The sequence below is a fragment of the Cibotium barometz genome, chromosome 39, assembly GCF_041138505.1.
Source record: "Cibotium barometz isolate CiBa-2024 chromosome 39, ASM4113850v1, whole genome shotgun sequence".
NCBI classification, from domain to species: domain Eukaryota; kingdom Viridiplantae; phylum Streptophyta; class Polypodiopsida; order Cyatheales; family Cibotiaceae; genus Cibotium; species Cibotium barometz.
The window spans coordinates 17426656-17442550 of NC_141084.1; positions in this window are offsets into that span (position 1 = coordinate 17426656).

Sequence of the window (15895 nt, forward strand, 5' to 3'; positions counted from 1 at the left end):
CCCAAGAACATTCTACAACCCAAGAACAGTCTACAACCCAACCTATTTTAGCATATCACTATAGGATGTCAAATAACCCAACCTATTTTAGCATATCACTATAGGATGTCAAATAACTCAAGAATAGTCTACAACCCTAAAGACCTTTTTTAGCATATCACTATAGGATGTCAAATAACCCAAGAATAGTCTACGACCCTAATGACCTATTTTAGGATATCCATATGGGATGTCAAATAAACCAAGAATGTTCTATGACCCTAATGACCTATTTAAACATATCAATATGCGTTAAGCAGAGCAGGTCGTTTCTCATTATAGGATGTCAAATAACCCAAGAATGGTCTCTATGACCTTAATGACTTATTTTAGCATATCAATATACATTATTCAACCTTATTATTTGTTAAAATTAGTTATGATATATGATATCTACTACATTTAGGGATGGTTGGACAATATACTGAGTTTTAATGGTATAGGCTAATAGCCTTATCATTTTATAGAAGTAAGCTCTCAACTCTTGGTTGACTCTAACATGGATATTTCCATGACCCTATAGTTAAAATAATGTTTCATAGATGTTCATATTGATATCTTAATGTTAGATACACTTATCAACTTTCATTCTATCTTAATGTTTTAGATCCTATCAGTAGTAAATGCTAGCATAACCTAGAAAGGCTTTCTTTTGATTGCTTACACAAGTATGCACATAACTAAAAGCTTTTTGCTACATTTTGGAAGGGTAGGTGGTATCATTGTCATCACGGAAGTACTTAGGTTTTGATGCCTAAATAAAATTTTATCATCAACTACTTTTTTAGAAGGGTAGATTACCTTAATGAACAACTATCATCATGGTCGTACTTAGGTTTTGATGCCTATGATATTTTTGGTATATAAATACTTGCGTTAGGATATATAAGAAGCTTATGATTAAAGCTCTTAACTATTCTAATTTCTATATTAAACTCCACGAATACTGGCAAAGACATAGACTACGAATGAGGGGCCATTGGATGGTGTAATCTTGTAGCATAACCATGGATGTGATCTTGTTATATAACTGAACATGTCATCTCCTAATAATGAAACATATATGTAAGACATGTAGATACTTATTAGCATGGTACTGTTATGATGTGATCTTGTTATATAACTAAACATGTCATCTCCTAATAATGAAACATATATGTAAGACATGTAGATGCTTATTAGCATGGACCTTTTATGATACGGGTTTACTAAGATTTTTGGGACTTCTATGACCTTATTTTGACATAGGCATGCTACTTTAGTGATTACCTAATGTGATTGTAGCTTGTGATATGGATGATTTTTATAGCATATTTTCAAATTGCCAATAATATTTTGATTTTGTTTTTTAAAGAAAACAAAAGTTATATCATATGGTGAGACACAAAAGACACTATTGTAAACCCTATGAAATAGCATTCTAATTATCTCCAACTTCATCAACCACCCATGAATCTAAATAAATTTATTGGCTTCCCTTAATGCTCAATCAAAAACAAATTTTTATTCTCCCAGAATAAGATTTGTGCCTCTTCATCTTCTTCCTTAACCTCACATGTGGCTATTTTTAACAACTCTTGGATGTTGAAAAAATAAATAAATTGATAAGTGAAACTATTGTGCAAGTAAACTATTCCTTTGTGAAGATTTCCAATAGGAGGAAACTACTCACTAGGGGTCATACACATGTTTGCCATCCCTCAATTCTATGAAAGACCTCTACTTGGAGAGATGGCTGCCCAGAGAGTCTCAAAGTTATGCAAGTATATTGTTTCATTGTTTAGTAAGCCTGGAAATACTGTTGTAGATTTGTTCATTGGGACTCGAACACTTGGTCTTACAGTAGTGTATATGGATCGTAATGTGATATTGTTAGAGAAGGATGAGTGCATTTATGTGCATCTAAAGATATTTTTCTCTTTAATATATATATTTTTGTTTATATGTTACTTTAACAGATTTAGAACAAAGTCAACAACCTCGGATGCCAATGATGCCTTCTTGTTTGGAACATCGTTACATGCTTTAGTTCTTGTATTTGCTTATATTTAGAAGTTACTCTTACATTAAGAGCTTTGAACATTATGGACATTACTCGAACATTATCTGTGTTTGGTTATTGTAGACACTTGTTATGCTTACTCTTGGTGATAGAATTTTGCTAATGTAGAGAATCAAAAGGGTGTTTCCTATGCGCATGCTACTTTGCATGCTAGTGTTATTATTGAAATGACTTTAAATGAATCAATACTATTGTAGATTTACAATCTTAAACTTGTTTTGTTTTTTGTGAAGATATTGTTAATATTATTATTTTTATAACTTTATTTAATCATATGCTATTCCACACACTCCATACATGGTTTGTGGGAATCAATTTAACAAATTCACAATTAATTTAGTTTTTGACGAGCATTGGCACACAATGTGCCTCATCTGCTGATCCTTGGGACGAGTGTTGGTACACAGTGTGCCTCATCTGTTGATCCCTGAATTAGCCAAACATCGTACGACTTGTGTCTACCATGCACCTCTGCACGCACTGATCCTCATCAGGTTAAGGTAGAAAATAACAGAGATGGCTAAAGCATTGTCATTAATGTATTTCCTGTACCAATTTTTTATCTCTAACCCTGTTATGCCTAATGCTGACCACGATACGTGCAACCCTAACATAGAATTAATGAAAATACAAGAGAACCGAGAGATTTCCATGAAAATCTCTTTCATCTAATTGATGTGTCAATAACATGAAGATGGTGGTTACATGTATGTATAACTGTTATTTTGTGGTGGGTTTATATGGAACATTATAAGACTACATGCACATGGCTAACAATGAGGTTCTTATGGTGGGTTCATATGGAACATTATAAGACTACATGCACATGGCTCATAGTGAGGTTCTTATAGTGTTGAACTCAATCCGTATATATAATTATAATTTCATCTATGTATAAATAATTTGACATTGTATTTTATTGTTTTCCTGATGCCTTTTGTGCTTTTGTTCCTATTGCATCAATGTGTCACCTTCTACACCTCTTTCTAGGCACTTTGTGAAAGAATGTAATCATAAAACTCAAATTTGCGTGCTCAATTATGCTCATAGACCAAGACCAAAATTTAAAAATAGAAATATGCTCACTCACTCATGCTTGCTTTATAGCCATCTCCGTGTGGGTCGGGTGATTTTGGGCTGCTTAGGAGTAGCATTGCGGTGTGGTTGGCTTCTAGGGAAGTGCCTTGTTTAGCTTAGCGGCGGCGGGCAACCTTGTTGTTGTGGGGAACACTGAAAATTAAGCCTTTTTGAGCTAAATTACATGAGTTGTTTATGCATGTTCCTCGATTTCAAATGGTAAGTCCAAATTACATAGGAATTTGTTAGGGTGAGGTTCATAATTAGTGCTCTCCTAGAATCAGATTGAGCTGCATGCTAGCTATTTTTAAAAGCTCTACATACCAAGATAGTGAGTAAGCTATTCATCCATGTGCCTTAACAAGTGGCTTAGCTGCCCACATAAGGCAATGATGCATCCACATATATCTCTCATAGGCCTTATTGAGAACTAACCAGGTCGAGATCTTTTAAGGTCTTATACTCATTGAGATAGCCTCAAACAGTGAGGTAAACTTTGGGACAAAAGAGCTTAAAGAGTAAGGACAAGTCCATGAACCTAATAGCAAGCAGAGTTGTGAGCAAAGTTATGAAGTGTTTCACTCACTAAGGGAACCCCCAAAAAGCCTTTTTTAATGCATGTTTGTGCTCCACAAAGTCATATCTAAGCATTCAAACACACAAAGAATCGCTAAGAGCCGAGAGACGGAAAGGAGTACAAAGTTGCGCGATTTGAAAACCTCACAAACGTTACAGTACCCTAAACTGCAATAAGTTTTTCTTGTAATCTAGAATTGCACAAAACTTACATAGGAAAAAAGCTTGCTTTTTTTGTAGATAACAATTGATTGTTTAATTGCCCCAATTTGACTTATGGATCTTAAGATATGAGCCTCACAAGTTGACCCATCTTGGAAGAGTTATCTCAATGCTTGGCCAAAAGTTGTCAACACTTGGAAATATTTCTCACATCAAATACTAGATTTTAGATCTCATTTTTACATGATGATACTGGAGACTAGTTCTACCCCCATGCTATGTATCACTTCCATTAGCTAAATATAAAAATTGAAGAAATTTGGGGGCTCAACCTTAATTCTTGTTCATGCCTGGCTAAGCTAAAGCCATTATATGTAGCCATTGCTTTCTTTGCTTTTCTTGATATTCAATTGATGATTCCTACAAACAGAATGTGAACATTATCATTTTGTAGGGAATCCTCACCCCCTCAACTGGTTTTTTCCTCACTCCAATGATGTGTGTGAGCCTTGATTTTGGAAGTTTGAGGGTAAAGAAGATTTTTAAGGGGGTAAGTTAATTTTTCATATCCTTTTTCACTTCCTTATCCACATCAGGGTCTTGAGGTTTATCTTGAAAATATCTTTGAATTGACTCCTCCAGTTTGATCTCCTCATATGTCTCTAGGATTGGGTAATTAAGATAAATATGATTGAACTCCCTTGCACCCTGTATCTCTAAACCATCTAGGTTCATGGTTGATAAGAGGTATTTTGTTTGGCTTCAGGCCTCTCTACTCGTTATTGTGGATGTGATTAGTGATAATCTTTCTTGCTTAGTGTTAATTATTCTTAATCACAATTTTGCATAGATAGCATATTAAATTGGTATTAAAGCATCTAGGTTAATCCTAAGAAGAGTTTTTGGATGAATAATAAAGGGATAAGCTCTTCATCTTCATGGAATTCTTTTGAATGCAAGAGGATTCTGACGCACACTCTGAAGTTAAGGACTATGGGATGAATTGGGTCTAGAAAAATGTCTGTAAGATGCACTAGTTTTGTGTCATTATAGAAAATGGCCATCAATAGTGTAGATGTGTTATGCCTAGATATTTTCTAAATCACCCACTTTATGTGTTTATGCTCCACATGTGCCTCAAAATATATATCTCTTTCATCCATAGAGAGGATCAAAGTGAAAGTAAAAAATGATTGAGTTGAGGGGGTCTAGGGGCTATATCTAATGTGACTAACTGATTAGCATGGTTAGAAATTATTTCTAATAGATACCTATGATTAGCATCCCTACAGGATATTCCCCTTTAAGTACTAATTTATTGATTCTATTTATGTTCTCCTCTCGTCATCTTCATCCTTGAACTTTTGACTTTACTTCTTTGTTTTCTCCAATTGGCAAAGTCATCTCGTTCAAATTTTCTTGACTCCATCCTTGAACCTCTCCTCTTCTTGTTGCTTTTAGAGCTATATTATGAAGTTTTCCTTAACCTATGCATTCGTTAAGAAACTTAACCGTACTCTAGGCAACATCTTTGATAGTTACTTTTGTCTCTACCCATTTAGATCTTGCTTTAGGGCTAATTGGACCAACAAAGTCTAAATCCCATTTGTGAAAGACTTGTAAAGACACTATTTTGGTTAGGGGCATGCAACTTTTGTTATGAGTGACATTGAATCATTGGCATTCAAAACATATTTTAATAAATTCAATAGCATCTCCAATTAGAGTAGGCCACCATAACCTTGATTAGAGAACCTTCTTATGGCTGTGGTTTCTTCTTGAAAATGTTCACCCATTATGCCATTATGTGCTTTTTCAAGCACTTCCATATATTCAGACTCAAGGACACATCTATTGAAGGAGTCCATCCTTTACTTGTCCATGAAGTTATCCCAAAGATGAGTTAAAAGGGGTAACTAGATTAATAAGCTTTTGAACTTTGTCCTTAGGCAATTAAGATCAATGGGTAGACCATTGTAAAAAAGTGTACAATATCCAAGCTCCATTCAGGAATTAAGTCAACTTGAAAAAAAGAGGAGCATCAGGAAGTTGGAAATAGGGTTGCAGGAATGTCCGCTTGCGCGCACACACACACACACACACACACACACACAGAGTGGAGAAGCTCAAGAGAGAACACAATGAGATGATAGATAGATGATGAATATGTGTTGTACAAAGAAGATAAGTATACCCTAAGATGGGTGCATACTAGCATGGGGTAAAAAACCTCTTAAAGAGCGAAAAAGTGCCCCGGATGGTCCTAGTGTGTTCACACACATTGTGTTCACACACATCACTACCAAATATGGCTACAAATCCCCCCTAGGAGTGATGATGTGAATAAGGGGTGAGCTGGCATTGGAAGTACAAAGATGTGCCAGGCTTTTTGGACCATGATAGGGAGCCCAGACTAGTCCCCAAAGGGAAGTAAGTTTAAAGCTTTTACAAAAAGCTTCAAATTTCTCTCATGGGAGAGCCTTTGTGAATAAATCTACCAAGTTGTCATGTGTTGGCAGATGAGCTAGGCTGATTTCCTCTGTATAGCATCTCTCCATGACATAATGATAGTGCACCTCAATGTGCTTTGTACGAGCATGAAAAATTGGATTCCTCAAACTGCCATAGCGCTCTGACTTTGTCAATGAAGATGGTAGTGGATAAGGACTCGCCAATACCCAAATTAGCACAATAAAGCACTTGAGCCAAACACACTCAACTGTAGCTATAAATGCTGCCCTGTACTCAGCTTCATAGCTTGAGAAGTGGCCATAGTGGGGTTGCTTCTTGCCGAGCCATGATATACATGAATCACTAAGGCGAAAGCAAAACCCACTCACGGACACTCGTGTCATAACATCTAGCTCAATCTGAGTCTGTAAATGCATGTAGCTATGATTTACCCCGCTTGGGATAAAATAACCCAAAGTGCTTAGTGCCCTTTAGGTAACAGAACACCCGTTTGACAGATTGTCAATGCGTTGTGCCTGGGCTATGCATAAATTTGCTTAATATTGAGACCGCATACTGAATGTCAAGCCTAGTGTTACACAAAAAAATAAGGCATCCAATAGCTTCTTGATACAAGATAGCATCAAAATAAGGCATCCAACAGCTTCTTGATACAAGATAGCATCAAAACAATCACTTGCATCTTCAAGACTTAGTTGTAAACCTAGCTCCATTAGTGTAGCCACATGTTTATAGTCTTCAAGATTTAACCCCTTCAACAATGCATCTATGTATTTCATGTGCAACATAACAATGCCATCATTGTGCTGCCAAAACTCAATGCCCAAATAATAATGCAACAGTCCAAGATTTGACATCTCAAAATACTTCTCTACATCAGCCTATAAAAGCTAAAATATGATTATCATTAGGGCCTGTGAGCAGCATGTCATCAGTGTATAACACGATAACCAATAAAACATCCTTAGTCCCCTTAATATAAAGAGTATTGTCAGTTGGGTTGTTGCAAAAACCCTATGCAACCAAGTATGCATGTATCTTTTCATACCATGCTCTGGGAGCATGCTTAAGACCATTTTAAGCTTTCTTCAATTTGCATATTTTTTATTCTTGATTTTTCTAAACAAAACCATGAGGTTGAGATACATAGACCTCCTCGTGCAAATCTCCATTCAAGAAAGCAGTTTTGAAATTCAACTGACGTACATTCCAACCTTTATGTGCTATAAATGTAATGATAGTCTAGTCATACAACATTTGGGTGCAAAGGTTTCACTATAGTCAATGCCTTTCTCTTGTGCATAACCCTTTGAAACAACCCTTTCACTATAGTCAATGCCTTTCTCTTGTGCATAACCCTTTGAAACAAGCCTAGCTTTGTATCATTCAACACTTCCATCTACTTTATGTTTGAGCTTGTAAACCCATTTCGTACTAATGGCCTGGCTTTGTATCACTCAACATTTCCATTTGCTTTACGTTTGAGCTTGTAAACCCATTTTGTGCCAGTGGCCTTCTTGCTAAGAGGCAAGTCTACCAAATCCCATGTATCATTTTTGAGTATTGAATCATACTAAGATTGCATAGGATATATTTCAGCAACACTAGCCAACTGCTCCTTAAAATCCTTGATTTTCGTAAGAAAAATGTCCATGGAGTCTCCCTCATCTAGATGCTTTGACGCTAATTGCTTGTATACATAGGCAACACGTGTTTCATTACGTACCTGGTACAATGACGTAAGTGCATCCCAAGCATGTTTAGCAATCCTACATGACAACGCTCTTACTTATCATCCTCTATGCATTCTAGGTAGTTTAACCCTTTTGCATGCAGAGGCTGGTTGGCCAAATTTATTTTATCCTTGGCTGCTACCATTGACACCTTGACTTTATTTTTGCCTTTTCTAATAGATATAAGATTACTGGCTATTTTTTGTAATTCTTGCTAAAATTATCAAAATTCTCGACAAATATTACTTGTCAAGTCTGGTACTGTTTGGCTAAGTTTCAAACTTTTTAAAATCATGTTTTGGCATAGCCATAACCAAGAATCCTATTGAGACATGGTTTGACATGGTGGACTTTAATCATGTTAACTCACTTTGATAAGTCTATGCTCTATAAGCTTGTGACAACCTAACAAAGTAGCCGACGAGTGGGGTGAATTTATTTAAATTGTCTTTTGGGCACTTCTCAAGAATCCTTAAAGACTAAACTTAGTCCATTATAGTCCACCCACCAAGTTTTAGCTCATTCTAAAAACTTTGGTATACTGACTATTTTCAGTTAATTTTTCCTTGACTTAGCTTAAATTAGTCTATCTCGGTAACTAGATTACTCTGGGTGAGAGCCTATAAGCTAATCTCATTGAGAAGAACAAGAGTCCCATAGCTTCAGACTATTGGACTTAGTCATGAATTGCATGATTTCTCTCATATGGCTTTAACTTTTAAGACTCATAAGTGAACGTCCTTGAATAAGAATTCCCCCAATTGTAAATCCACTTACATCCCAGTGATGATAACCTCGAAGTGTTTATCAAACTCTGGCAATTCCAACATGGGGTAGGTTACCAATGCAACTTTGAGCTTGTCAAAGGCACTTTGACACATTGGAGTCCATTTAAAAGGCGTATCCTTCTTGAGAAGTGGTGTTAGGGGGGAGGCAATCTTGGCTTATCTTTGAATAAATATGTGGTACCATCTTGTCAAACCAAAAAATCCTCAAACTTCTTTCACCAACTTAGGCTCTAGCCAATCAATTTGAAAACTTTTACTTTGGCTAGATCAGCTAAGATTCCATCCTTTGAAATAATGAATCCCAGATATTCAATGCAATTAGTAAAAGAAGGTGCATTTACTCTTTTTAGCAAAATAGTATATCCTTTCTCAAAATCTCCAAAACTTTATGAACATGTTTCTCATGCTTGATAGTGTTCTTTGAATAAACGAGAATGCCATCAAACAACACAAAGAAAAAAGTCATCTAAATACTCCGTGAAGATCTCTTGCATTAGTCTATTAAAAATATAGGATCATTTGTAAGACCAAAGGGCATTACTATGAATTTGTAATGTCTATACCTTGTATTGAAGGTGGTCTTTAGAATATCTTGCTCCTCAATTCTGATATGATAGTACCTAGATTTCAAATCAATCTTTGTGAATATCTAAGCACCATAGAGACGATCCAAAAGCCCATCTATCCTTTTTTTTCCGAGAAAAGATCCTTTCATTAGTTATATAAAAACGCCCGTAGGGCTACAAAAGATCTCTCGTGCTCATAAGAGAAACAGAGCAATGAATACAGCAAGGCAGCCCGGGAGACTCTCCCTAGGTGTTGCAAAATACAAGCATCAGTACAAAGGACTGAGGGGCTAAATCATACAATAGGGGGGGGAAAAGCCAAACAGGTGGCCTGTAATGCCAACGGCGGGGGGATCTTGTGTGTAAGGTATAGAAGGGGCCGCTGCGCTAGGTGGTGTGAAAGGCCTAGCGTCGCAAGATCGCCTCATCGGATGCGGTCATACTGTCCTCACAGGGTGTGGATCAACTCCTGCCAAATCCCTCGTACAGTCTCTGCTGGTGGCTTCAGTCTCCCCTCAAAGGCCGTGAAACACTGGGCCCTCCAACAAGTGAACCAGATGGTGAGGCTGCTGAGGAGCTCCCATCGTAAATCCCTCTCCTGTGTCCAGCTGTCTGGCGGACGAGAAATCCGGTGATGGAATGAGACGAGGCTGGCCCCTAATGAATCTGATGGCCTGACTGTCCTGCTCCATCTCATAGCCCATAGCAGGCCCTGACGAAGTCGACCAAGCAGCGGCACCCCACGTAAACATACCCTCTGGAGAGAGGGGGACCAGAATACGCAGCATCCGCAACCAAATCTGCTGCGCCTGAGGGCAATCCCAAAGGCAATGTCTCTGTTTCTCCGTCAGAAGACCGTTGTAAACAAGCCAGGTGCCAACTGCTGAGCCCCTGTGGGCGACCAGCCATTGGAAAGTCGAGATCCTGCGGGCTTGTCGACTAGCCCAGAGCCGAGCCCAAAAATCCTCCAGGAACTCCTGTGAGAGTCCCTGTAGCCGCCAATGCCCCGCTGCAGCTGGAGAGACCATCCTCCTCGTCGTTAAAATATGCCGCCCCAGCCAAACAGTATACTGGAAAAAGGTGATCTCTGTGGCCTCAAGGGATGCATAAGGATCATGCCACTCGTACTTCCCAGGGTCCCACTATAGCCGGGCCAACAAGGGGCGCGCTGCATATGCCCATATGCACCAATCCGGGAGCACATCTGCAGGGTCGAGGTCAATATGCCACTTTCGAGAAGCGGCGGCCACTACCCGTATCCTCTGAAAGGTGCACTCTGCAACCAAAGGTGACTCCACCTCCACTCTCTGAAGTCTGCCCTCATCCTGAATCTCATAGTAGAGGCATCTGCCATCCTCAGTGCAAGCTCTGACAGCAATCAGGATCTCGAACTGTGTAAAGGCTCCCATCCACTGTGGGGCCACTAGCTCGAAAGGCGTGAACCACTCCTCTGTGATGAGAGGGCCTCCTGAATATCATCCCTCATAATCAACCCCCCTCTGAAGTGACTCAGCCTCTCCACCTGGATCTCCTCTGGGAGACTGCAGAAGGCCTGCCAGTCTCCAAAACTACGTGCTGAGCCTGCCGCTAAAGGTCCCCAGGCTAGACGAGGCCGAGAACCCAGCATATGACCCTGCTCTGTGCGAACCGCTGGGCTCCAGATGAGCGGCTGTCTGGCCCGCTCCTCAACACAAGAAGGAGGTCGCTGAGAGAGCCCCGGTCTCAGCAGCTCCCAAGCTCTCAGGATGCTTAAAGCAAATCTGTCCTCCCATCCTCTACTGAGGCCTATCCTCCTCATCTCTATGAAGATCTAGCGAATCTCTGGTGCCCAAGCTCCCCCTGTTGGGGGAGCCCGAACCTGCAGCCGCTGCAAGAGAAGCTCTTTCCAAGGCTCAGCGCCTAGAAGCAGCCCCCGAACAATAAGCTTCCCCAATAAGGCTCTACTCTAATCGACTGGATCTATAATGCCCAAGCCTCTCTGAGCCAGCGGAAGTGTAATAACTGCCCATGCAACCTTTGCCCGGGCTGGCTGACCGTCCCCCCAGACCAAAGAAAGTTCCTGATCAGCCTCTGTACCTGGCTGATGCAAGAGCTCGAGAAGATCCAGCAAGACGTAATGTACCACATGGTTGCTAGCAGCACCTGATTTGCCACCACCACCCTGCCAAGGATAGTCGAGCTGTACTCCAATACAAAAGCTTCTTCCGAATGCTCAGAAGAAGCGGGGCAATCTGCTGCTCAGGCGACAAATCTAGTCCAATCTGGCATCCCAAATACCGCACTGCTGTGCCAGGAGGAATCCATCTAAAACCGGGGTCCGGGCTCCATGCCGGAGTGGGAGCACTACTGATCCAAAAGGCCACTGTCTTGCGCCAATTGATCAATGCTCCCGAAGCTGCACTAAAAACCTGGAGCGACTGCTCTGCCCGAAGAAGATTGGCCTCTTGGCCATGCAAAAATAAGCCCATGTCATCTGCACACTCAGCATCGAGCAGGTCCTCCCCCCGGACTGGGAGCTGGAGTCCTCTCAAACCAACCTCCTCTGCCGTCAAATACATGCTCATAGCCTCTGCAAAGAAGAGAAAAAGAAAAGGGGCGAGGGGATAACCCTGAACGGACTGATCTGGTCAGCTCAAAACTCGGCCCCCGTCCTCCTACAATCAACACTTGGCTACGAGCTGTGGAATACAGAGCCGCCACCCCTCTGATCCATCCTGGCTCAAAGCCCAGGCGAAGCATAGTGCCCTCTAAGAAACCCCAATCAACTCTATCGCATGCCTTCTCAAAATCGAGAAGCATCACGACCAAGTCCTCGCCAAGAAATCTAGCTCGGGCCGTCGCCTCCCAGAAAGTAAAGATGTTGTCAAGGATACTACACTCCTTGACGAATCCTATCTGGGTAGCATGAATCAACTCCCCCAGGAAGGGCAGGATCCTCAAACTCAAGGCCTTTGCTAAGACCTTGTAGACAGTATTGAGGATCGTAATAGGCCTCCAATGCCGAATATCATCTGATACTCCCTCCCCCTTGGGGATAAGAAAGGTCAAGCCCTCTGAAAAGCTCTGTGGCATCACCCCAGTGTCCAAAATATACTGAAAGCCCCTACGAAGGCTTGGCCCCAAAAGGTCCCAATAGCGCATAAAAAAGGCCGCTGTCCTCCCCTAGGCAACTATGTCGCGGCAGGACCCTCAAGGCCTCAACAAGCTCAATCTCTGAAAGAGGCGCACCAAGAACTGTACGCATACAATTTGTGACCCTCCTCTGCACATGGGCCCACACAGTCTGTCTGCAAGCATCTCGATCCTCAGTGGCTAGCTCCGCTGAAAGCAGGTCTCTATAGAATGCAGTGGCAATGGCTCTGATCTCCCCGAGCTCAGTAGCTACCGATCCATCCGGTCTACCAAGCTGACGGACTCCTGCTCGAGCATGGCGGGGTCCAGTGATCTCAAAAAACTCCCCAGTCACTCTATCACCAAGCTGCGTCCACTAAGAGGCCTTACGACGATAGTAAAACTCATGTCTCTGCTCCTCTACCTCTCTAACCTCCTGGCGTGCCTGGCTCAACTGTGACGCCACCCACTCACATGCAGGCTTCTGCTCCTGAAGGTGCTATAGCGAAGCAACGCTGCATCTCAGCCGATGCTCCCGCTCGTGAATCTCTCCCAGTCGTGTCAAAGCTACAGCGTGCAAAAAAGAGATAAGCTCGATGAGTCCCTGGGCACACTAGCCTGCTGCATCCTGGTCAGAGCACTGACTATCATGCTAGATCCTCTCAATGTCCTCAGCGAGACTGGGATCTGTAAGTACCCTCTCTGGGATCCTCAACTGCAAGCTGGGCTCCCGTGTCCTCTCCTCCAATGTCAAGATAACTAGCGCATGATCTGAAAATGAGGTGCCAGCGAGAATGCCGACGGAGCCCCCTCGCTCCCCTAACCAGTCGCCCACATAAAAGCGATCAATCCATGATAGATTAGTCCCTCCCTGCCGGCGATCCGACCGAGAGAAACTAAGACTGTCCTGAGAGCGGGTGAAGGCCCCATGCTGCCATGCATCAGTGATCCTCAGTGACATGCAAAACCGGTCCCAAGCTGCAAGCTTTGTGCCGTGCCCTGTAACATGACTGCCTCCCACCCTATTGGCCGGGTCCTCAAGCATCTTGAAGTCTCCCCCGACACACCAATGTGCGGCCTCTGGCAATGCATCCGTAACCTGGGTCCAAAACTCTGCTCTGGCACTAGCATGATTGGGCGCATAGATGTTGAGCACGCCCAATAGCTCATCATGCATCCTCAGAATGACATACTGTGCTCTACTAGGCACAATGATCCCTCGATCCACAATGGCCTGCCACCATACATCTGCAATGACCATGCATACTCCTCCCTGTCCACCCAAAGGACCAAACCCTGCAGACCAAAAGGTGTCCCATCTACCAGGCATCACCGAACCATATCTTCGGATCCTGCTCTCACCCAAGTGGTGCTCCTGCATCATCAAAATATCAATGCTGCCACCAACCAGGCATCTCTGAAGGTCCTGTCTCAAGCAACCATGATAGCGTATAAAATGTGCTCCGCCAAGGCCCTGTACATTCCATGAGATGATCCTCATGGATGACCTGCTGAGGTGGATGCTGTCTCAGCCGTACGACGGGCCTTCGCAAGCGGCTTGGATGGAGAGTATTCCCCATCCGAGCGGCTGTGAATCTGCCCACCCGGTGTACTGCAAGAATCACGGATCAGGCGCGCCAGTGTGGCTATGGCCCATGGCGACTACCTCCCGCTCTGACAGAGCAACCTCGTGTATACATACATATCCAGGGTCGCGTGCTAAGTCTGCCACTATATGCGAACGACCAAATGACGAATCCCTGAGACATCCACACTCCCGAGATCCACAAGAAAAAATGAGCCAACTCCCATAGTCCGCCTATCACATCTGTCACCTCCAGATCACTCACATGATGAGAAAACTCAACTGCCTGAGTCTTCAAAGTGCTAAGAGCGAGCTCTAGAGTCCACTCCCAGTCGCAAGGGCCACATAGAGGGAACGAGAAGGCCACCGCTGAATCAAGTGCCTCCTCCCCACCCACGGGCCGGAGGTATCACTACATGAACTTGGATGGGTGCTGGCTCATGGGGGCCCTTTGCTCCAAAAAGCTCAGGGGTGGGCAAAGGGGGCTGCGGGGGAGTCCCTCTGAGGCGGGGTGGGAGGAGCCTCCATCAGAGTCTGAAGCTATGGCGAAGGCGAGGCGAAAGCGGAGATCCTGCAAGAACCGAGCTGCACACAGAGAGGCGGAAGACGAAGGCCGGAGAAAAAGGAAAAACCCCCTTGTGCGCTTTTGCCGCACAGGTCGTAGCTGGGGACTTGCCGGACACCGTATGCGAGCCACGAATGGCTGCAAGCATAAAACCAGGAAGGCAAGCTCAAAACAGAATGCAGAAGGTGTGTCACTCACCGCTTAACTGCCGCCTTGAAGGATTCCCGCGTCGCAGCCGTGAAGGAGGAGCCGCCGTCGCCGCTCTACCGCCTCGCCGCCGCCGCCGTGCCGCTACACAGTGCGCTCGATCGCTCTCTCACTCTCTCTCTCTCTCTCTCTCTCTCTCACACACGCAGGAGAAGGAAACCAAGGAGATAAGGCAAGAGCACTCTTGTATTCACAACACATGAGAATGAGGATTTTAGGGTTACATTTGACTCATATAGGTGACTTAGCCGTTCACACTTGGGCGCCCATACATGGCCGGCCGACCCTAACCCTTATCCTACTGATATCCAAGGTGCGCCTCTCATCGGCGATCACCCAATCCCTTCATCCTTAACATATGGTGCCGACAAGCCCGGCCCATGACTCAGAATATTTAAATTAATGACGTAAAATATAGTATGTCGCAATGTCCGCCATGGGTTAACATGCCCCCCTTCCTGATGTAGATTCCGTCCTCGGAAGCTATGGTATGGTAAGCTCGAGAGGGTTGTTGTGGTAGACCGTCTGCAAAACAGGGAAGTAGAGTGAAGGTATGCTGGAATTCAAAAGATATAAAGTGTATAAATTCAAGCGTGTGAGACCACAATGGATTAGCTATTAGAACTTAGTTTAAGGGTACATGAGTGAGCTAGTGTAGCAAATTAATAGGAGTTTAAAATTATTGAAAGGAATTCAAGAGTTAGCAAGGTGTCAAAGGTTAATCAAGGTTTATAACTGGCCTAAGTCAAGGAAAATAACCAAGCTTAATAAATAAACAGATGACCATACTATGTCTACTCTAAGAACAAGTAGTTACCACGAGCCTAGGGACACAAGAAACATCAGAGTTACAGGAGCCTTTTGCCTTTTTTTTGTTTTTTTGCACATGACAATTTTTATACACAATGGCGACCTTCCTAAGGCAAAACTAACATCGATCCTGGTACCATGT